The 24,303-nt window shown below is 39.6% G+C and overlaps 1 long non-coding RNA gene across 5 annotated transcripts in view; it reads right to left on the bottom strand.

Annotated features, from left to right (window-relative positions):
* Positions 1-24,303, bottom strand: part of LOC109026875 (uncharacterized) — a 666,434-nt gene that overhangs the window by 605,914 nt on the left and 36,217 nt on the right. For 4 of the 5 annotated variants that reach the window (XR_010133723.1, XR_010133725.1, XR_010133726.1 and 1 more), the window contains exon 1: positions 1,901-4,157. The exons of the other annotated variant lie outside the window; for it this stretch is intronic. This is a non-coding gene — a long non-coding RNA (uncharacterized lncRNA). Of the gene's footprint in view, positions 1-1,900; positions 4,158-24,303 lie in introns of those variants that run through there. 5 annotated transcript variants of the gene reach the window in all.

Raw genomic sequence — 24,303 nt, 5'->3', positions numbered from 1 at the left:
TCACCATGTTACCCAGGATGGTCTCTGTCTCCTGACCTTATGATCCACCCACCTAGGCCTCCCAAAGTGCTGGTATTACAGGCATAAGCCACTATGCCCAGGCCTCCAAATTTCCTTTCCCAAATGGAGTCTTTTATACATTTGCATTTTTTCAGAAGCTAAATGAAGATATTCAAGTTGAAATGGTAAAGGGACAGTAGTCACAGAATACTGCCCAACTGACCTCTCCTTTGCCCTTTTCTGAGTGACTCTAAGACACTGCTGCCTCCACACTGAGCTTATAAACCACTACTAGACTGGGCTGGGCATGGTGGCTCATGCCTGTAATCCCAGCACTTTGGGAGGATGAGGTGGGAAGATTGTTTGAGCCCAGGAGTTTGAAACCAGCCTGGACAGTGTAGCAAGAACCTGTCTCAAAATAAATAAATAAATAAATAGACACATCCCAAAACACTAGACTGGATGTCTATCCAGCTGATGAAAATCCCCGACCTCCAAAGTACAGAGGCAGCAGAATTGTTCTGATCCCCGATAGCCCACTAAGCGTTCAAGTCTTCCTGTAGAATCAGACGTGAAATCAATATTCACAAAATAAATTTTATTAGAGCATTACTAACCACCAACTACATACAAACTAGATATAATGTACACTGTACTGGACTGTTTTATCAGCACCATTTTTGTTTTGTTCTTTAAGAGACTAATAGTGGGATTCTTATTCCTAAACTCTATCTTTGTCACTGTATGGCTTTAGGCAAATTAGTTGTACTTCTCAACCTCATTTTCCTCATCTGTAAAAGATAGGAAGCCTATCCACTTCTATTATTTTTAGGGTTGAAGGAGATAATGAATGGGGAAAAGTAAGCACAATGTCTGGCACATGGTAGATACTCAAAGAACGTTATCTGAATAAATAAAATACATAAGAAGCTGTTAATGCCATCCCAAAGTTTACCATCTACCAGTAAAAATTCATACCAGTATAGAAACTTATACCAACATAAACCAATTTTGTCAGGGTCTTTGTGGTAGAAGTCAGTTGATTCCTAGGATGAGAGTCAATGGGTCTTACAGGATACTTCTTTCACCTCTTTAAGGTCAGGTGGTCTGTTACCTTAAAAGTAATCAGACCGAATTTTTCCATACATCCCAATCATTGATTGTTAACAAGTGAGCTCATGCTGCCATCCAACCTGTTCTTGTAAACTCTGTGGTGTTCCAGTTCTCTTTTTTTAGGCACTATTACGTGTGCAGTGTTTTAAGTTTCCCCTAAGGAAGATGATAACAATATTTCTGTAAAAGAATTCATCTAGCCTTCTAATATGATTGAAAAATTCCTTATTAAGTCATGGGGCATAGGATCCACTTGACTCGCAAGAATCATAGTCCCTCTTTAAGCAAAAGCAGTGCCAGTCCACACCCTTGGCCATTAGTTCTCATTTCACCCATAAAATGTTTCTTTGTAATATCCTTTAGGCTACTTAGTGAACCCTCTAATGTTTATGTAGGTTAGTTACATAATTGAAGCCTTTTTAATGCTGTCTATAGAAAGAGCACTCATATTAGTAATTTTCACATGTTAATAGCTCCTAGGACCTACATTGCAAATTAGAGTGCTTCACATGTTAACTAGGTGCCCTTATGATATTAAGACAATACATAATTGACATCATAGTATTGCAAGTTACAAACAGTAAAGCAGATACATGAAAACCTTTATAGGTTGCCTAATGTGACAGAAGTCTAAAATTTAGAGAAAGCCTTGAGGTTATGCTAATATGTCTTAAATATCTACAGACCATTCCTCGGAAAACTACCCTGTATTAGTCCATTCTCATGCCACTGTGAAAAAATGCTGAAGATTAAGTAATTTATGAAGAAAAGAGGTTAATTGACTCACAGTTCTGCATGGCTAGGGAGGCCTCAGGAAACTTAACAGTCATGGTGGAAGGCACCTCTTCACAGGGTGGCAGGAGAGAGAATGAGTGCAAGCAGGGGAAATGCCAGGTATTTATAAAACCATCATATCTCATGAGAACTCACTCACTATCATGAGAACAGCTTCAGGGAAACCACCCCCATGATCCAATCACTTCCCACTAGGTCCCTCCCACCACATACGGGGATTATGGGAACTACAATTCCAGATGAGATTTGGGTGGGGACACAGCCAAACCATATGATTCCACCCCTGGACCCTCCCAAATCTCATGTCCTCATATTTCAAAACAATCATGCCTTCCCAATAGTCCCCTGAGGTCTAAACTCATTCCAGCATTAACTCAAAAGTCCAAGTTCAAAGTTTCATCTGAGACAAGGCAAGTTCCTTCTGCCTATGAGCCTGTAATATCAAAAGTAAGTTAGTTATTTCCAAGATACAATGAGGACACAGGCATTGGGTAAATGCTCCTGTTCCAAAACAGAGACATTGGCCAAAACAAAGCAGCTACAGGCCCAGTGCAAGCCCAAAATCCAGTAAGGTAGTCATTAAATATTAAAGTTCTGACATAATCTCCTTTGACTCCATGTCTCACATCCAGGAAATGCTAATGCAAAGGGTGGGCTCCCACAGCCTTGGGCAGCTCCACCTCTGTGGCTTTGCAGGCTATAGCCACTCTCCAACCACCACCCCCCAATGTTGGCTGCTTTCATGGGCTGGTGTTGAGTATCTGTGGCTTTTCCAGGCACATGGTGCAAGCTGTTCGTGGATCTACCATTCTGGGGTCTGGAGGATAGTGGCCCTCTTCTCATAGCGCCACTAAGCAGTGCCCAAGTGGGGACTCTGTGTGGGGGCTCCAACCTCATATTTCTCTTCTGCACTGCCCTAGCAGAGGTTCTCCATGAGAGCTCTGCCCATGTAGCACACTTCTGCCTGGACATCCAGGCATTTTCATACATCCTCTGAAATCTAGGTGGAGGTTTCCAGACCTCAAATTCTTGACTTCTGTGCACCCACAGGCTCAACACCACATGGAAGCTGCCAAGGCTTGGGGTTTGCACTCTTGAAGAAACAGCCTGAGACGTACCTTGGCCCCTTTTAGCCATGGCTAGAGCAGCTGGGACACAGGACACCAACTCCTGAGTCTGCACACAGCAAGGGGGCCCTGGACCTGGAAGGGGAAATCATTTGTCCCTACTAGGCCTCTGGGCCTGTGAAGGGAGGGGCTGCTGTAAAGGTCTCTAACGTGCCCTGCAGACATTTTCCACATTGTCTTGGTGATTAACATTTGGCTCCTTGTTACCTATACAAATTTCTGCAGCACGCTTGAATTTTTCCCCAGAAAATAAGTTGCTTTTTTTTTCTGCTGCATCGTTGGGTTGCAAATTTTCTAAACTTTTATGCTCTGTCACCTCTTGAATGCTTTGCTACTTAGAAATTTCTTCTGTCAGATGCCCTAAGTCATCCCTCTCAAGTTCAAAGTTCCACGGGTCTCTAGGACAAGGAAACAAAGCCTCCAGTGTCTTTGCTAAAGCATAGCAAGAGTGACCTTCACTCCATTTCCCAACAAGTTTCTCATTTCCATCTGAGACCACCTCAGCCTGGACTTCACTGTCCATATCACTATTGGCATTTTGGTCAAAACCATTCAATCAATCTCTAAGAACTTCCAAACTTCTTGTCTTCTTTTGAGCCATCCAAACTGTTCTAACCTCTGCTTGTTACCCAGTTCCAAAGTCACTTCCACATTTTTGGATATCTTTGTAGCAGCACTCCAATCCTGGTACCAATTTACTGTATTGTACATATCACACATATCATACCCTATACATTATCCTCCAAGGAAGAGTGAGCCTAAACACGAGTGTTTTGAAATCTCTATGGAGTCACACTTGATTAGATGAGGAACGGATAATGGATATTTGGCAGCAGCTTATCTGCTGATCTGCTAGTTAGCCCAGTATTTCTATATTACCATATTATTGACAATTTGGGGCAAGATAACACTTCATTGTGTGCAACAATCTCATATATTATGGGACAGATGGTATCTGCTTTCCACCATAGACCATGTTCCCTTCTCCAGTCATCTCGACAATCAAAAAAACCACTCACAAATGTTCAAATATTTCTGAGTGGGAAGAAGTGCTACCATCAGTTGAGAATCACAAGCCTAGCTAATAAAATGGCTATCACAGTAACATTAACTGGAAAATTCAGTTCCTAGGCCTTAGGGAAATTATAAACAAGTCCCCTCCACTCCCACCCCATTCCTAACACTCCCTTCAATTTTTGTCAGGTCTGGGATAAGAATAAAAACAGAAGCTAAAATATCATATACCTAAATATTTAAAAATCATATATCAAGCCAATAAGCTGGATAATAAAATATGGTCTACCTTCCAAATTTGACAAATATATCTCGTAAAGTCCTGGAAGGCCAGGTTAAAATGTAAGATTCTAAGAATCCTTGCCCTCTCCTACCACAGTGCATTGCTCCTGGCTTGAGACAAACTCCCTCTTCTCTTTTTGTCCTGTCTCTTTCCCATATGACTAAGGAGACCTTGTACTCATGCATGTGGAAATCAGCTCACATATCCAATCTCTATATTTTCACAAACAGCTGCCCCTTGAATGGTTCCCTGGAAGGCCTGTAAGAAGGTTCTGGGTTATCAGAAGAGGGACTTCCAGGGACCCTTGTTTTTCAGAATATGGTCTAGGGAGGGCAGAGTACAATGTTTGCTCTACTTTGCAGATGCCTTGCTTTATGGAGAATGGTATGGTCAGAGAAAGGCCAGAAGAGGTTTTCTAAAATGTTTTGTTCCAGAAAGAGTCCCATCTTTCTAACTCTAGGGATGGAACCAATTTTAAGCTATTGTAGAGATGGAGCATAAACTATGAATGCACAGAAACTGGTAGGTAGAAAAGAGAGGTATGCAATATAAAGGAAAGAATAAATTGGTTGAGTGTGAAAAGGGAAGAGTGAAATGCCGCAGAGTAGTGGAAAAAAGCAATCAAGAAGCTCCACAAAATCATGTTACTTAAGTATCTAGAGCTTCCTGGGACTCTGCATGGATCTCTCATTCCTGTGTCTTCTTGGGGCCATGCCTACATCACTGGCTTTTTGTGTTTTCCTGTGTCCTCATGCCTATGTATACTTAGGGTAAACCTCAATTATTGGAGGTAACTTGAACTAGTGTGTTGTTAAAGATAAAACAGCCTAATTAAATCAGGAGCACTTAGAAGACACTGAATACTCTGGAAGGGGACATCATTTGAGATGAGTCGAAGATAGGCAGCCCTGGTTAGGAAACTATATGAGCAAATAAGCCAGTGAAAGTTGGGGTGAAGGGGTAGAGAGAAAAAGAGTGGGGTAGCCTCTTTTAGAGATTAAGACAACCGTGGCTGACTTATATGGTTCACTTCCTGTAAGACTTGAAATCTATCCTCCCATAAAACTCATAGAACTCCTAACCTCCTATAGCCCAGCTAGGCCGTGGCCTACCTGAGCACCATGGACAAGCAGGAGAACTCAGCACCAGAATTCACAGCATTGCTTTTCTGGAGAATCAGTCTCAGTTTCCCAAAATGGAGTTTAGAAGCTCACATTTGGAAAAAAAAAAAAAAAAAAAAATAAGATTATGGATACTTACCTAGACTATTGTATTTTTTATTTGCAATTTTAGACAAAATGTTAACATCTTTAATCATAAATTCACTCTTTGGAAATCAGTACAAGGAGACTAACATTACAACGGAAGTGAAAATTAAAGGAACAGAGGAAAATGGAATGGCACAAATGAGTTATAAGGCTATATGAAGATGATATACTTAACATTAATAGCTGAGAAAGCAATTTCAATATAAATTACATTATCGATCCTTACAAATACTGATATCTGATGTTTGCACAGCTTTAGGAAATGAAGTATTCTCAAACACTGGGGAAACTTACTCTAGTCATGGGGAGTTTACTCAAAAATGTAGATTTTTGCATAAACTTGGCCTTCGCAGTTCCAAATTATAGGAATCACTCCAACAAAGTAGTTGGACATACAATCACACACATACACATACATGTTTACTACACAGAAAATGCGTAAGTAATATATCATCCCCCGAGAAACTACTTATGTCTCAACTGGTTTATAAAATAATAGACGGGGGGGGTAGAAATAGAAAAAAGGCACTTAAGTAAAAATACTACATTTCACAAAATTCTATGTCCTTTTAATTCTTATGAAACATTTTTAATGAATCAGTTTTATATTTACCCTATCGTTTTGAAGATATTTTTCAGAAATGTGTACATATGCGAGTGTATGTGGGTGAGTGTAGGTGTTAACAGTATAGGAGCCTTGCACATTATTTATTGTTTTTATTCATAGATCTGTATTTTCAGCCCCTGAGGACAATAAACATCACAGTGTTGACATTTGCTTCGTTAATGTTAATTCCAGTACACTGGTGATGATCACAGAAAGATATGATCCTGGGCCTTGAAGAGTTGACAATCTAAGTCAACTCATAGAATTTTATGTAAGTCCCCACCATGGTGTATACTCTCAATGGAAAATTTTCAAGTAAAATTTGGACCTATTGTTATTTGTATAGCATATATTATAAATGTAGTTTTTCTTTTGATGCTGCCGCAGCTCTTGTTTTCCTTCCATCCTGTTATCATGTTTACATGAGCCGTTGAGTGACTTCTAGATCCCATTATATAAAATTCAATCCAAAAGATATTTACTGGATACCAGTAATGGACAGGGCATTATGCAATATTATACAGTTAAGACAAAAACATGAGTATATCCCAATAAGTTAAGAACACAGGCCGGGTGCAGTGGCTCACGCCTGTAATCCCAGCACGTTGGGAGGCCAAGGTGGGCGGATCATGAGGTCAGGAGTTTGAGACCAGCCTGGCCAACATGGCAAAACCCCGTCCCTACTGAAAATACAAAAATTAGCCGGGCGTGGTAGCGGGCACCTGTAATCCCAGCTACTCAGGAGGCTGAGGCAGGAGAATCACTTGAACCCAGAGGGTGGAGGTTGCAGTGAGCCAAGACTGTGCCATTGCACTCCAACCTGGGCGACAAGAGCAAGACCCTGTCTAAAAAAAAAAAAAAAAAAGACAGGCCAGGTGCGTTGGCTCGCACCTGTAATCCCAGCACTTTGAGAGCCCAAGGCGGGGGGATCACGAGGTCAGGAGTTCAAGACCAGCCTGACCAACATGGTGAAACCCCATCTCTACTAAAAATACAAAAATTAGCCAGGTGTGGTGGAGTGCACCTGTGGTCTCAGCTACTTGGGAGGCTGAGGCAGGAGAATCACTTGAACCCAGGAGGCAGAGGTTACAGTGAGCTGAGATCATGCCACTGCACTCCAGCCTGGCCTACAGAGCAAGACTCCATCTCAAAAAAAAAAAAAAAAAAAAAAAAAAAAAAGAACATAAGATCTGGAGTAAGCCTCTGTAGGTCTAATCCCAGCAATGCCACTTGTTTGCTGTGTGCCTACGCACAAGTTATTCAGCCGCCCTACGGCACTGTTTCCAAATGTCTGGAAATAAGGATAATGATAGAAACTTCCTCTCAGAGTTGTAAGTCACGCTCCCTAAATCTGCCTCATCATGAACAACAATGACACCTTGGCAGTGGAAGTCTTGTGTTCCACGCCAGCCATTCCAAATTAGCATTTTCAAGAGGAAGGCCTAGAAAGCTTATTCTTGGGATTAGACAAGTATGGAACACATGGAGATCCTGCATGTAAAAGTGCTCATCAATGTGATGGTCTGCAGAAAATTTTAGCAATTTGTAGTGGTAGATTTCTTTGCCAAAAGAGCATAGCAGTTTAGTATTAATAAAGTGGCTATGCATCTAGTCACCACAAAGGCATGCAAAGAAAGAGGAGAGAGTTTAAACATGAAAACGATAATTTATCTTTTGGATTAAAAGAAAATTATTAAGGAAGAAGATATTGAAGATGGTCTTGCAGTTTGATGAAATATCTCTATGAAGATTTGCAGAGGCAGAAAAGTTCCAGAGAGAGAAGTGACTTGCGCAGTGTAGAGGATGCAGCATAGCAGAAAGTGTATGTCAGCAAAGACAAGGAGTTCAGCATGGTAGGAGCATAGGAAATATATAACGTTCAGAATGCACCCAGTTTTGGTCATAGGCTTTGTAAGCCCAAAATGCCAAATGCCTACTCCAGTGTCTTTTTGATGTTCACAAACTCTTGCCTGATCAGTGATCATGGGATGATACAGATGAACATTCTATTCAATCATCACGCCGACGTCAGTGATAGGAACAAGTCACGCAACTCAGATTTGTTGGTAATATTCCAATATTTTCTTTCTCAACCTTGACACTATTGCAGTTTGTCTAGAGGCTGACCTGCCCATTTTAAGATGTTTTTCAGTATCCTTTACTCTGCTCATTAGATATTAGTAGCACCCCTCACACCAATTGTGACAACCAAAAATGTCTTCAACCATTGCTAAATGCCCTCTGGGGTAAAAAAATTCATCCCTGGTTGAAAACCACTGAAATACAAAATTCATTCTAGATATAATTTGAAGTGAAAATCTTAAGTGTTTTGCATATTGAAATTCAATTAGTCAGGTAAAGTATAATGTATACGTATGAATAAAGTCATACATTAATTATTGTGATAGTTATTAATATAATGTCCAAAAGCAGTTAAAAATGTTCAACTAGTTCAAAACTAACATATATATAATAAATTGATATTTAATACAAATATTAAGAAAAAACAACTAGAAAATTGGGTAAAGCATAATTTTCTTATGGTGTTATCAAATATTCTATACATTAAATAATTACAGAAAAAACAATAGGAATTCTATCATATTGTAATTCTAAGGTACTTAGAATTGTTTGGTATCCTAACATTCATAACATCAGATAAAATTTCCTTTAATGTGCAATGAATTTATAGTGAATTAACTAAATTTAGGCCATAAACATGTAAAGAACCAAAAAAAAGTTGTTATATTTAAAATTATTTGAAATCTTATGAGAAAGAACTAAAAAGAGATATCAATTTGTCACTAAAAATTTAATGCAAGGAAAAGCTAAACTTCAAAATGAAATATAAAAAAGAGAGAAAAAGCAAAACAAAATCCCCAAAACAGAAAGTAAATTACAATAATATTGATAATCATCTTTCATCTAGATATATTAATAGTTGAGAATTTAAAGAATGTTAAAAAAAGAAAGTGTTAGAGAAAAATTATATACCTAGACATCTAGACATATTTTGCTTCAACTACTTCCTCAAACTTCAAAAGCACAGATTTACAATAATAATTTAAGACAATTCAAAGCAGCTTTAAGTCTTTAGAGATAATTACTATTTTTTTTTAGATAGAGTCTCACTCTGTTGCCCAGGCTGGAGTGTGGAGTGCAGTGGCACAATCTCATTTCACTGCAACCTCTGCCTCCCGGGTTCAAACAATTCTTCTGCCTCAGCCTCCTGAGTAGCTGGGACTACAGGCATGCACCATCACACTCAGCTAATCTTTGTATTTTCAGTAGAGACGGGGTTTCACCATATTGGCCAGGCTGGTCTCAAACTCCTGACCTTGTGATCCACCAACCTCTGCCTCCCAAAGTCCTGCAATTACAGGCATGAGCCACCGCTCCCGGCCAGAGGTTCAATTTTTAAGTGAAAAAAATGTTGAAATGGTTGCTTACCATTTGACCTAGCAATCCCATTACTTGGTACATATTCAAAGGAATGTAAATCATTCTGTTATAAAGATACATGCACGTGTATGTTCATTGCAGCACTATTCACAATGGCAAAGACATGGAATCAACCCATATGCACATCAATCAGATTGGATAAAGAAAATGTGGTACATATACACCATGGAATACCATGCAGCCATAAAAAGGCATGAGATCATGTCCTTTGAAGGGACATGCATGGAGCTGGAAGCCATTATCCTCAGCAAACTAATGCAGGAGCAGAAAACCAAACACCACATGTTCTCACTTATAAGTGTGAGCTGAACAATGAGAACACATAGATACAGGGAGGGGAACAACACACACTGGGGTCTATTGTGGGGAGTGGAGGAAGGGAGAGCATCAGCATAAATAGCTAATGCATGCGGGGCTTAATATGAAGGTGATGGGTTGGTAGGTGCAACAAACCACCATGGCACACGTTTACCTACGTAACAAACGTGCGCATCCTGCACATGTACCCCAGAAGTTTAAATTAAATTAAATTACATTTTAAAACAGAAATGGTCGCTTATAGATTGCCAGTAATTGAAGATAAAGGGGTTTTGATGGTTACATAAGTAATAAACTTGAAGAACAAAGTTATTTCAAGAAACATTTAAAATGTTGATAATTTTTTGATAACAGAGACTTGTATTTCACTCTCTGTTATCAAGAAATTACCAAGATTTCAAATGTACCATTTGAACATGAAAATATGTTCATAATTACCCACATGTAGGTTAAACAAACAAATGAAAAAAAACAGGTTGGACATAGTGGCTCATGCCTGTAATCCCAGCTACTCAGAAGGCTGAGGTGGGAGGATTGCTTGAGCTCAGGAGGTCGAGGCTACAGTGGACTGCGATACAGCCACTGCACTCCAGCTTTTAATATATATATATATTTTAATATATATATATTAATATATAACATTTTAATACACAAAATATAAAATATTTTTAATATATAAATTTTTTAAAAAAATCTAGGGGCAGATATGAGAAATGATTTTTCCTACAATGTAATGTAGCCCACATACATTTGACAACTATGATTTTTAATGATAAAATAAGACATTAATGAAATTTTCTGGTACATTTTTATGTATGTCTTCATTTCCCAAAAGTCATTTCTGTGGCAGTGCTCTTTGACATCAGCTTCTATTTTGGATTTGGCCAAACATTGGTTGTAGGGCTAGACCATGGGCACTTGGCCAAAATGAATATTTAGTACATCTCTACATATATAGTGAAGTGTGAAAGAAGCTGATAATCCAGTTTAGAAGCTGTAATTCAGAGGGCCTCAAATGCCAAGCAGACGAGACAATGTTTAATTTAATTAGCAAAGAAAAATAAATGAAGACACTTGCTCAATTCCACAATGAGCTAGAAGTTTTGCAATTTAAGCAAATATTTAGCATGTATTGTAGAAATAAAATGAATTGTAGATGTTCTGTCATTTTCCCCTGTGTTAATGTAATTCCCTTGATTTTAACATTGAACTAACTGTTGCTAATTTTGCTATCACTAAGGTAATAAGAGCTTACATGTATTTAACAGTTACTGTATGCCAATACCCCTGAAAGGCATAATCACATTTAATCCTTGAAATGCTTTACAATGAATGAGCTGTAATTATTCTTATTTTATATAACAGAAGAAATGGGTAAAGTTGCTCATAAGTAGGAAATCAAGGATTCGAATCCAGGGTCTGCACTCCTCCTTCTAGTGATAAATTGTTCACGGGATGACTTTAAAACCTAAATCAGATCTTTTTATAGTCATCAATCATTAAGCTAATGTCACAAATACTTTTTCTCTTGTGTTTTATTACCATCATCCTAGCTCCTAAATTGAGCTTTTAAAAGGGAGGGAGGAATAACACAAGAGATTTTTATGGTGGTGAAACTACTCTGTATGGTACTATAATGTGGATACGTCTTTAAAAATTTATCAAAACCCATAGAAACTACATCATCAAGAATGAACCCTAATGTAAACTACGGACTGAGTGATAATGATGTGTCAATGTAGGTTTATCAGTTGTAACAGATGTACTATCTGGTGGAGGATTTTGATAATGGGGGAGGCTGTGCATGTGTTGGGGGTGGGGGTAGGTGGGAAATCTCTGTGCCTTCTGCTTAATTTTGTTATGAACCTAAAACTGCTCTAAAGAATAAAGCCTACTTTTTAAGAAGCACTCACAATATTCTGGTAGATATTTTCTTTAGTGTTTCCTTCAATGCAATGTAACTAATCCCTAACACATGAAAAAAAAAAAAAAGCCTAAATAGAGAACACCCTTTCCATTTGATTCTTGATCTGAGCACAACTAGTGTGACCTTGAAAGCAGCTCTTAGTCTTTCAGCAACTAAATGTGCATGTTATTTAATTTCCATTACATACATCGGAGATGAGTGTTCGCTTCTATTATATAATGTTCATCCTACAGATATTTGTATATCCCAGATAGAATGCTTACTGTGTCAACCAACACAAAGCATATGTATAAGACATTCTGCTCATAAATTATTACCGAAGTGATCTCATGAATGTGAAGAGGTCTGCTCATGACGTGTGAGGTTTCCCAAAGTTATCTTTGATTAAGGACCAGATGTGCTGGGCTTAATGGAGAAAGTTATATAAAGACTGAACAGGCCAGGCGCGGTGGCTCACGCCTGTAATCCCAGCACTTTGGGAGGTCGAAGTGGGCAGATCACAAGGTCAGGAGTTCAAGACCAGCCTGGCCAACATGGTAAAACTCTGTCTCTACTAAAAATACAAAAATTAGCCAGGTGTGGTGGTGGGCGCCTGTAATCCCAGCTACTCAGAAGGCTGAGGCAGGAGAATTGCTTGAACCCGGGAGGCGGAGGTTGCAGTGAGCCAAGATCGCACCACTGCACTCCAGCGTGGGTGACAGAGTGAGACTCTGTCTCAGAAAAAAAAAAAGACTGAACAAACCAGGACTTCCTCACATGAACATAGGCTTCATCCATCATGTGCAGCCTTTGTCAGGAACATTAGATGCTGGCCATAGCGTATTCTTACCCAACATGGTTCTTCTTCATGTCTTAGTCATATTCTCTGCTTCTGCCTCCTTTTCATTCCTGGAAACCTGGAAATCTCAGTCCAGCTTGGTCACATGACCTCCCGTCTGAATTATGCCTCATGTGTAATAGAGATTGTGAATGATGTCTCATCCACCAGCCAGTGTTAGATATGGATTTAGCATTCCAGATCCCAGATAGGGCAGCCTGATGTGACAGTTCTCAATTTTTTTTCAAGCTTCTCAGCCAATCAGATATAGATATGTACAGCTACAATCAGGACCAGACAACTGTGCAGGGAACTGCACTTATATAACTCCTCCATTATGTATGCTGTACAGAGGAACAATAACCTCTCCAATAAATCTACCGTGAGCACTCCTGAGGCTCCATCAGCAATTGCAGGCAATCACTTAAGAATAGAAATAGTTATTTTTAAAAATATATTCCTTTCTAGGATAGCTGTAAAATGTGCATGAACTCGATGCCAGCCTGTGACAGGGAAATTTAGTTTTAGGTCACTCAATTTATGCCTCTGAGGGGAACAAATTCCCCAGAAGATTAAACTTTCATTAGGTTCTTTCTTTTATTTCCTGCCTTTGCACCCATCATATCATAAGTTCCATAAATGATGTCTTACTAGGGCCATAAAATGGTTGCCCTTGAACTTTAGGAACCTGTCAAACACCTCTCTCTCTCCCCCTTACCCCCCAATAAAAAACCTTTTAGAGAATGGTACTTAAATTGACAGTTTCAGTGGTCACCCTCCCCTGCCTATGTCAATGAGAATGTGCCTAGAAGAGATGGAGAAAGTAATACGCACTTTAGACAATTGCATTGTGAAGCTGATAGTCCACACTCCCCTGCCCCCATCCCCCTATTGTTTTGACTAGACAGGGGATCATACTGAATAGATTAACAAGTCACTGACTTGGGACACCTACTGCTTGGAATGTCATTGCACTTGGAGTGAAAGGGGATAAAAATGTCTCCCTTCCACCCCTGATCTCTCTACTCTGTGGCAATATTTCTGCCACAGAAATACTTGGCTGTCAGCTCCAGCAAAGCAACCCTGGATAGCCACAGTAGTTTGTTGTCAGAATGAAAAATGGTTCCGTGCAAAAGGTCTCAGAGCCGGGATGCTAAAAATCAAGGAGTCCTAAGTCAGGCATTTGACAGAGAACTTTGGTCTCGCTGTTAAATACCACTTAATACTGTCCTGCCTGATAATCCCTGCTGTTTAACAACTGTGGGATCGTGGCTCAGCTGTGGCAGAATGCTTTTTCGACAGGGAGAAAATGGCCAGATGTCATCTATTTGCTTGAAAGAAAAGAAAATACATCTCTCTGCATCCAATGAAAATAATAATGGTTAAAAAAAAAAAGAAAATTGCAAATCCATTCTAGCTTTGATTCATTAGAGAGTTCACAGCCAAGAGAGAGAAATGAAACTCTAGCTGAGGTTAGCTATAGGTGAAGAACAAAGAAGCTTGATATAGCCATTAGTACTCTAGACAGTGCTCTGATACTCCAAATAGTTAGCTGGTTAGTGAAAAAAATTCAAGCTAGGCATCAAGTAATGCCTACAACTAACTTTTTTGCTCACTGTGTAGTCTTGGGCTTAGAACTGTGTACTAGTTCATGTGTTTGTTGGAGTGTGTGTGTGTGTGTGTGTGTGTGTGTGTGTGTGCAAGGCCACCATTACTGCAATAAATATTATAAAGAACTTACTTAACAGTGCTAATTGCCTCTTTGTTGTTTTCCAAGCAAGATTTAATTATTTTAGTGCAAATTCTCTCACCTAGAGCCACAAGTGATAGTTTTTATGACCTTTTATAAAACTTTAGAGTTGAAATAACATGAAAAATCTAACCCAGTTTCCCCGTTTTTCTAATGGTTTCTTAGATAATATAATTAAATGATGACTACGCAAATGGACATTTATTCTGTGATGCTTCAGAAGAAAGTATTTAAATAAACAAGCAGGATTCATAAAGAAATACAACTTAATTCAGTTTAAGGGTAACAAAAGTTTATCACCATAGTGGACCAAAACAAGTAGAAGCTTGATTAATCAAAATTTTCTAAGTCACTGAGAGTGTTCAGACAGACCAGGTAGCCTTTTCCACAGATACAGAGCATGGGATTATTTACAGACGCATAGACTGTAATCTGTTACTTGTTCACCAATTTTTAGGATACTAAAATACGAAATAGATATACGGAGATTATATGAATCAGTTATCTAACACACAGTTATGTAGAATGATTTTGTCATTGGCCTAAGTATTGTATCCTCTTTAAAAGTGCCTTTCAACTTTATTCCCTAGCTTGGAGTTTGATATCCCCATTTCTTTGATGTATAAATATCTTTTATATTATACAAGAATAGTTAAGGCACATATGGAGAATTTGAATCCCCTGGAATGAGAACAGGTCACTGTACCTTGATCTGGGGGATCTAGGAAGGCTACACTATGCATTTAAACCTGCATCTAATTCAATGGACATCTGTGACAGTCAATATTTCCTAAATGTTTCAAGTCACAGCTACTTACTCACCTCACTATACCTCAAATCTCAAACCACCAAACAAACAGACAAAAGCAAAGCATAACAAACTCTTATGGTTTTGAAACTTCCTATTATATGTAATAAATTTGTAAAACTATGTCAGATTTTCCCTGCCATGTGGGAAGTTCCTCTAAATGGGCACTGATAGCTGACGAATGTTCATTTCACAATGACAACTAGCATAGGATCTTGCTTTCAGCAATATATAATACCATGAATTTTCTAAAACATATTACTGTTTCTAAAAAGCTATTGTTTGCCTACATGTAAAAAATAAGCTTTTAAAGACAACGACAGCTTCTTTTAACATATTTTAGTAACATTTATAATCGCGCATTATATTAAGATTACATTCGAAAAAATTCATTGTCCACTGATATCTCAGAAAACCATTTTCTTTCAAAACCTTCAACGAGAGGAGTTTTTAAAGGGAAAAACCTTTTGAGTCATTTGTCACCTTTTTGGGCATAGTACGAATCTTCATCTCTCTTTTTTTTTTTTCCTTTGTTGAGACGGAGGCTCACTCTGTCGCCCCGGCTGGAGTACAGTAGCGCCATCTTGGCTCACTGCAACCTCCGCCTCCTGGGTTCAAGCAATTCTCCTGCCTCAGCCTCCCGAGTAACTGGGACTACAGTCACCCGCCACCAAGCCCAGCTAATTTTTGCATTTTTGGTAAAGACGGGGTTTTGCCAGGTTGGACAGGTTGGTCTGGAACTCCTGACCTCAGGTGCTCCGCCCACCTCAGCCTCCCAAAGTGCTAAATTACAGGGGTGAGCCACTGTGCCTGGCCCATCTTCACCTCTTTTAAGTATTTCTGTCTCTGGCCTTTATGCATTGATGAAGGATGTTGTTGTTGGAAGTTATATCACAGGCCACATATGCCCATTTGGATTCCACGAAGATGGTTGTTTTGGTTCAGTTTTCTGGTAGCTGTCCATCTGTGATAGTCAAACCAAGCTTATTTTTCAAAGGGATCCCTAAAGGCCTAGTTTACAAGGATATCATTTTCACACACACACAAAAAAACCCTTATTTGCTCAGATAATTTTTATCTCTGTCTATAAAAAGCTAGTATTGATCAATTTACTTAAAGCTAATGTATCTTTTCAAACTACTAATTGCATTTCAAAATAAATAATTAATAGAGTAACCTATAATAGGAGAAGCCTTGCAAAGATTGAAATTTAAGAATTATGTTTTTGTTTGTTTTGTTTTGTTTTGTTTCAGACAGGGTCTCATCTGTCACCCAAGCTGGGGTGCAGCAGCGTGATCATGGCTCACTGCAGCCTTGACTTTCTGGGCTCAAGCAGTCCTCCCAGGTCAGCCTCCTAAGTAGGTGGGAATACAGGCATGTGCCACTACATTCAGCTCTGTTTTTGTTGTTGTTGTTCTTGTTGTTCTTTGTCAATGATGATTGACAATGATGATTTTGTCAATAAAATAGTCTTACATTTAGATATATTTATATGAATTTCCTTTTAGATCCTACATTCTCCTTAGAATGTTAGACATTAAAATGCTCTGAGATTCTGCTGTTTAACAAAAAAAACTAAGACTCAAATATAGTCATGTCTTCAACCAAATCTTGCAAGAGTTACATGAAGAATAAAAATAATGTGTATATATTGTCTGATATGGAATGCATACACAGCAAATAATAGCTGCTACTTTTACAATTAGCAGTTGCTTAGTCAATGTTTATTTAATGAATAATATATGGCAGTCAATGAATATTTGCTATGTACTAAATGCTTTGCTTACAAGGTGTTATTTAACAATGGTAACTCTTCAATGAGAAATACACCTTTCAATCCCGCATTTTTTGAGGAGGAAGTTGAGATTCACAGGACTTAAGTCATATACATGTCTAGAAGGTGGTCAGCTAAGTTTCCAACGTAGGCGCACCTGACTCAAAGTGTGCTATATTGTCCTAAATTGACATACCTTTTAATACATATGCCATATTCAAAACCATTATGGGACAATTGCAGAGTAATAAAATTTGTATCAGTAGTCACTGTTGAAGAAAAATGCTTTATTTCAGCCCCCTCAAGATCTCTAGCATAATTGACCACTGGGACCAATGATACCAACTATAGCCAAACATTATTTGTTTTCTTTTTTGGATCTGCATCTTGGGTCTCCAGACCGTGTGCAGAAGAAGGAAGTTCAGGTCTCTGTGTCCTCTGCTGGCACACCTGACTCATCTGGGTTGAGTCAGCACTCTTGCCCCGGGACCTTTATGTACCCTCCCAAGGTTTCTTTACTGCTGTCTTCTTACTAGTGTTTATGGTATACACATTTACTATCTGGGAGGATCAGCAGACGGAAACCCCATGACTTGCTAATTAGATCTCCCGAAGATAGTGTCAAATTAAAACCTGGCCCTCTAAATTCACATAAACACCAAGGGATGCAACTGCCAAAGATGGGGCTCTCCTGGAGAATTGGCAGCTTCTTTCTCCCTCTAACCATTCTCTTATCTGAACTGAAGAGATCTGCCTCCAGCATATTATTGCCCCCAGCACTTAATGAGACTTGAGTAAACAACAGTGGCAGTGAGCACAGGGTGTTTTCTTGGCCCAGGTGCTCGGATTTTCTGAAAATTAAATCCAGTGCCGAGGCAGATTGAAGGAAAGAATACATCTGCACCTCAACCCCGTCAGCATGTGGAGTCAATTCTCTAGGTAGTGTAGCTGTCAAGGATCAGCTGGATTTGACTGGTAGCTCTGCTGTGCAGTCTCAGGCAAGTAACTTAAACCTGCTAGTCTCCTGTCTAGTCCTCAGCTTCCTAATTTGCATAATGAGGATCACTAAGCTCATAGGGTTACTGTGAGTTTGGAAAATGCAGGCATAGCACTTGCACAGGCCTGTTCTTTAATAGGCCTTGAAAAATCTAAGCTCTCATTTGCTGCTACTTCTGGTGTAGCTATTGCTCAGTGGGCTGAAAGAGTAAAGGGAAATGTGGTCAAATCATTCCCAAGTCCTGTCTACATCAAGAATAAGACTTGAAGCAAGCATGGAAAATGGCCTTGACTCATCTTAGAAATCAGAGAGAGGGCCAAGGGCAGTGGTTCCCACCTGTAATCCCAATGCTTGAGAGGTTGAGGCAGGAGGATCACTTGGGCCCAAGAGTTTGAGATCAGCCTAAGCAACATAGTGAGACCCCATCTCTAAAAAAAATACAAAAAGTAGCTGAGTGTGGTGGCCTGCACTTGGAGTCCCAGCTACTTGGGAGGCTGATGCAAGAGTATTGCTTGAGCCAGGGTGGTGGAGGCTGCAGTGAGCTATGGCCATTGCACTCTAGCTTGGGTAACAGAGCAAGTACCCATGTAAGAAAAAGAAAGAGAGAAAGAGAGAGAGAAAAAGAAAGAAAGAAAGAAAGAGAAGAGAAAAGAAAAGAAAAGAAAAAGGAAGGAAGGAAGGAAAAGAAAAGAAAGATTCACTGAGACTCTGCCAGGTGAGCTGGAAATCCCACATGAATCCCTCAATCTCTGGTTTGATGGGATGTGCTTGCAAAGAAGACTGAAGAGAAAAAGAAAGAGAAAGAAGAAAGAAAGAAAGAGAAAGAAAAGAGAAAAGAAAAAGAAAAGAAAGACTCACTGTGACTCTGCCAGGTGAGCTGGAAATCCCACATGAATCCCTCAATCTCTGGTTTGATGGGATGTATTTGCAAAGCGGATTGAAGAGAATGTGTCAGAGACACTACTAGTAGGTAACATGGCAGGGTACAAAGCATTAGAGTTTTATCAGTTAACTTCAAAACTCAGCTCCATCACTCAATACTTCTTTTTTTTTTTTTTTTGCTAAGTTAGTTAATTTCCTGGACCTCAGTTTCCTCTTTTTCTTAAAAAATTGATATAATACTTCCCTTCCCAAATTATTATTGAATTTAAATGAGATAATGTTTCTAAAGCATTTAACTCTTCTCCCACGAGCTGGGGAGCAATAATGTTAATTCTTCTACTCTTATACTTCTCCACTTTCCCCTCCTTACACTCTAGTGTTTATTTCATAATATGTAGGACAATAAAAATAAGTTACAGTGAAGCAAATAAGAAAAGGTAAAAGTTGTGAGTAGAACCAATGGAAAATGTATAAGAAAAATTGAGTGCACAAACTTCTAAGCCTAAAAATAGTAAAACACAAAATATTAGATATGTTCAGAGGGCATCTAATAAATTGAGGGTCATATCAAGAGAGACAAATGCCCTATTTTCCAACGAAGCATTCATTGTTGCTACCGCAAGGGGCAAAATGCTATTCTGAGGTCAGATGACAGGTTTTGGGTTTTTGTTGTTGTTGTTCTTCATAATAAATAAATATCCTTTCATGCTGTGTGGTTCCAACTTTTCAGTTGTTTACTCAAATAAAGTCACACTTCCACAAAAACCACTTATGATTCCAAAAAGACTGTATATCAGAGGCACATGGAGGAGGCTGATAATGTCTCCATTTTGATTTGAGGCATTTTGGACTCCCTAAGAAAAAGAAAGGGTTGCCCAGTGAAAGAGTTCACAGCCCTATTTTTGGAACCTATTTTTCCAGTACAGTAAAGAGACTCAAATATTAAGACCCTGAGTCCCATCCGGGCTCCATTTGAGTCAAATGTAATAGATGGGAGGCCTGACTCCAGAGACCACACAGCAAACAACATCCTGACGCAGTGGCTCCACCAGGCACCTGCTGGATTGAGAAATGCAGGGCAAGTCAGCACTGATTCATCACCCCTGATTGACAAGATACTATCATTCACCTTTTCCTGAGATAAACCCGAGTCTCTTGTGAAGACCTATACTAGGAAGTACATCCCACGTTTCACAAATCGTAAAAATACGTAGGTAAGAAAACTCAAAAATACCTCCATAATTTTCAAAAACAAAATTCGGGGCCTTAGTCTGAATTTATATTAATGGAGATGAAGGGGACAAAACATTAAGTGGGGACTCCTTTTCTGCCATTGTGTGGGAAAATCCTGCATAATAGACAATATTCTCCTTATTTTGTAGAGTAGGAAACTAAAACTTAGAAAGCTTAAATAACATACAATTAGCTAAGTGGACAGGATATGATTTAAGCTTAAGTCTTATGACCTTTCTACTCTCCCATCATACCTTTAAACTCTAACTTCTTTCCTTTTTTCACACTATCTTCTTGGCATGTGAGACTTAAGATTTCCTAAATTCAGGCCGGCCACGGTGGCTCACGCCTATAATCCCAGCATTTTGGGAGGCCGAGGCGGGCAGATCACGAGGTTAGGAATCAAGACCATCCTGGCTAACACAGTGAAACCCCGTCTCTACTAAAAATACAAAAATTAACCGGGCGTGGTGGTGGGCACCTGTAGTCCCAGCTACTCGGGAGGCTGAGGCCAGAGAATGGCGTGAACCCAGGAGGCAGAGCTTGCAGTGAGCCGAGATCGCACCACTGCACTCCAGCCTGGGCGACAGAGTGAGACTCCGTCTCAAAAAAATAAATAAATAGAAAAGATTTCCTAAATTCATAGCCTGATGCTGTTATATGATGGGTTTGAAACTTGTGCCTGAGCCACTGTAAGGAACAATGGTCAATTGTCTCAGTTGGGGACTAATTCTACACGCGATGAGAAGAGCACAGACTTAGAAGGCTTGTTTTTCTTTTCTTTTTTTTTTTTTTGAGATGGAGTCTTGCTCTGTCGCCCAGATTGGAGTGCAGTGGTGCAATCTCGGCTCACTGCAACCTCTGCCTCCCGGGTTCCAACGATTCTCCTGCCTCAGGCTCCTGAGTGCCTGGGATTACAGGCGCGCCTCACCACGCCCAGCTACTTTTTGTATTTTTCGTAGAGACGGGATTTCACCATGTTGTTCAGGCTGGTCTCGAACTCCTGACCTTGTGATCCTCCTGCGTCGGCCTCCCAAAGTGCTGGGATTAAAGGCGTGAGCCACCACACCCGGCCATAGAAGGCTTGTTTTTCTACAGATCGAGTCAGGGTTTAGAGAATAGTGGAGAAAGAACAGAGTCATGAAACTTCAAGAATTTAGAAAGACATGTAAAGCCTTCAGTGCTGATAATTCTCAACTGAAGGTGATTTGAAAATGTCTAGAGACATATTTTTCGGTGTCACTACCAGGGAGGGGCAGGGTTATCATACTGGCATCTAGTGAGTGATAGCCAGGGATGCTGATAAACATCCTACAGTGCATAGGACAGGCCCCTCACCCTGGACCCCAAGAAAGAATAATCACGTTTAAAATGTCCATGTTGTAGAGGTTGAAAACCCTGTTGGAGACTATAAACTCCTTAAGTAGGACTATGGACAACTGAAAGAAACTGGATATTTATGAATAAATTAATGAGTAGATAAGTGAATGAATGAATACATGAATGAAACAATGAGACATGAACTAACATTCAGGTTATTAAGTAACTACATCTGGTAGCACCAATGAGACGTGGAAAGGGGGTCTTGAATCGTATCTTTATTAAAAGATTGTATACATCGCAATTAATATGTATGATTATATGCTTGTAATAACATCAGTTAATCCAGAGGGTGTTAAAGATAAATATATTTATATCCATTTTCCACTCTCTGACTCCAACATGGTGGCTTGTGCAGATAATAAATAATTATGTGAAAAATTATAATTATGTACATCATTAAAAGTTTCCAATAGTTATTATTGTATTCTTTTTTTAATTCCTTGAAACTCATGGCTTGTAGTGTGTACTTTTGCTTTAGCTTTGATTTCAAGAACAAACTAGCTATAATACAGGGACTGCTGTCAATAATAAGACTTTTGCTATTAGACTCTCTCTCACTTTCCCTCTCCTTTAAGTTTGGGCCATATTCTCAACAGACATTAGTCAACCAAACTGGGGCTGGTGCAGGTGGGGTTGTTCAAGCCTGTAATCCCAGCATTTTGGGAGGCCAAGGTGGGAGGATCGCTTGAGCCCAGGAGTTTGAGACCAGCTTGGGAAACATAGTGAGACTCTGTCTTTACAAAAAATACAAAACTGGCTGGGTGTGGTGGCGTGCACCTGTAGTCCCAGCTGCTTGGGAGGCTGACGTGGGAGGATCTCTTGAGTCCAGGAGTTTGAGGCCGCAGTGAACTATGATTGCAATAATGCACTCCGGCCTGGGCAGCCGAACAAGACCATAGTCACTAATTAAAACAAACAGACAAACAAAAAACCACAAGTGCAAAGAGGGAGGGGAAAAACATTCATAAAAACTATCACCCTTCTCTGCACATGTAAAGCAACCAACCAATAACTTCACTTCCTGCTATGATTGGTATTATTATAGTGCAGCTCAGGAAGCTGAGTTTCATTACAATAAACCTATGGTTTCACTAAGGCATTTTCCCATGAGAACATTTTAATTAATTTATTAATTGCAAATGAAGCTACAGGTGTTTGAGTGGGTTGGTAGTAGCAGTGATGTCTGTGTGTGTGTGTGTGTGTGTGTGTGTGTGTGTGTGTGTTCGCACGCGCTAGAGCGCATGTGCGTGAGTGTATGTGTGCCTTAATTGCTTCTATAGCTGCCTCTCTGGCTCAGCCTGTCCAGGCCAGTTGGCAGCCCCCAGCAACTGATTCCCAGACAAGTCTCTGCGGGCAACTTGTCACGTGGTGATGGGATGATTCTGTCAGGCCCGCACAGCTATGCAGGAAAATAAAATTGTCATAATAAGATGCTGGCTTCTTGGCAACTCGACCCTAGTTCTGGGGTAGAGGTTGGCAGTCATCCTCCTTAGAGACTGAGATGTTCTAACTATGATCAAATGTTTAGATATTTTTTAAAGCTGCTTCTTTGTCCCAAGGAAGATTTTGTTCTCTCATGCCAATGCTAGCACCTTACTAATGATTTTCAGATATATTTTCTAACCTAGAGATATCAACTAAGACGTGGTCTTGCTCTCTCAGCAGAAAACATTTGCAGCTCGGTTTGGGGGTTTCAACAAAGTGCCACTTAAACTTGACAGGCAAAGTTTCGAATATGGCTATTTCTTAGGAGGGAATTGGCATGGTAGAAAAACCTACGGCGTTGGGGTTAGACTGAGCTGAGCTTTAATCCAAGTTCTCCATTCAAGTAGGGATTGAGCAACATAGCTAAATACTAGCTTGGGAGTCTAGCTTTGCCCATTAATAAAATGGTAAGAAAAACAACTATTTTTGGACCACTGTCAAGATTAGCAGAATGTGAAGATGAGCTATTTGACACATAGTAGACACTCAGTAAATGTCCATTAATTATTAATGCCATCACTATTATTTTTCTATAATCCCTCCGATAACTATTGGGTTCTTTTTAATTCTCAGCTCTATGCTTCCCATTTTAAAAATGATTCTATTTTCTGTATTTTTAGTAGAGAAGAGGTTTCACCATGTTAGCCAGAATGGTCTCGATCTCCTGACCTCGTGATCCACCCGTCTCGGCCTCCGAAAATCAGCTGGGCGTGGTGGTGGGCGCCTGTAGTCCCAGCTACTCGGGAGGCTGAGGCAAGAGAATGGTGTGAACCAGGGAGGTGGAGCTTGCAGTGAGCCAAGATCGCGCCACTGCACTCCAGCCTGGGTGACAGAGCAAGACTCCGCCTCCAGAAAAAAAAAAAAAAAAGATTCCATTTTCTAAATTGAATATACCAAAGTAAACACTTAAAGCAAAGCAAAGCAACCTATTTCTGCATTGCTCTTTTCCCTACCATGTCAACTTATGACTATGACTTGCTATGGTTAATTATTTAGCTGTGTCTGTGCTCTGTCTCAAGTTAAAAGTTAAGTCCCTCTAGGGAAGGAACTATGTATTTACCACTTTGTGTATTCTTTCACTTCCTCACTGTACTAGAAATTACTAGTCTTAGTAGAGGTCTCAGAATATTCACTGACATGCTTCCGGGTCATAATCAAACATTTAGGGAGGAATATTACTCAATTTAAGTAAAAATATTTAAGTTGAATTACCAATAGGATCTATAACTTTCAGAGTATCCTGCATCTACGGTTTTAAAC

This window comes from Gorilla gorilla, chromosome 4 (assembly GCF_029281585.2).
Source record: "Gorilla gorilla gorilla isolate KB3781 chromosome 4, NHGRI_mGorGor1-v2.1_pri, whole genome shotgun sequence".
NCBI classification, from domain to species: Eukaryota; Metazoa; Chordata; class Mammalia; order Primates; family Hominidae; genus Gorilla; species Gorilla gorilla.
The sequence above is the reverse complement of the archived record's forward strand: the minus strand, read 5'-3'. Positions and strand labels throughout refer to the sequence as shown.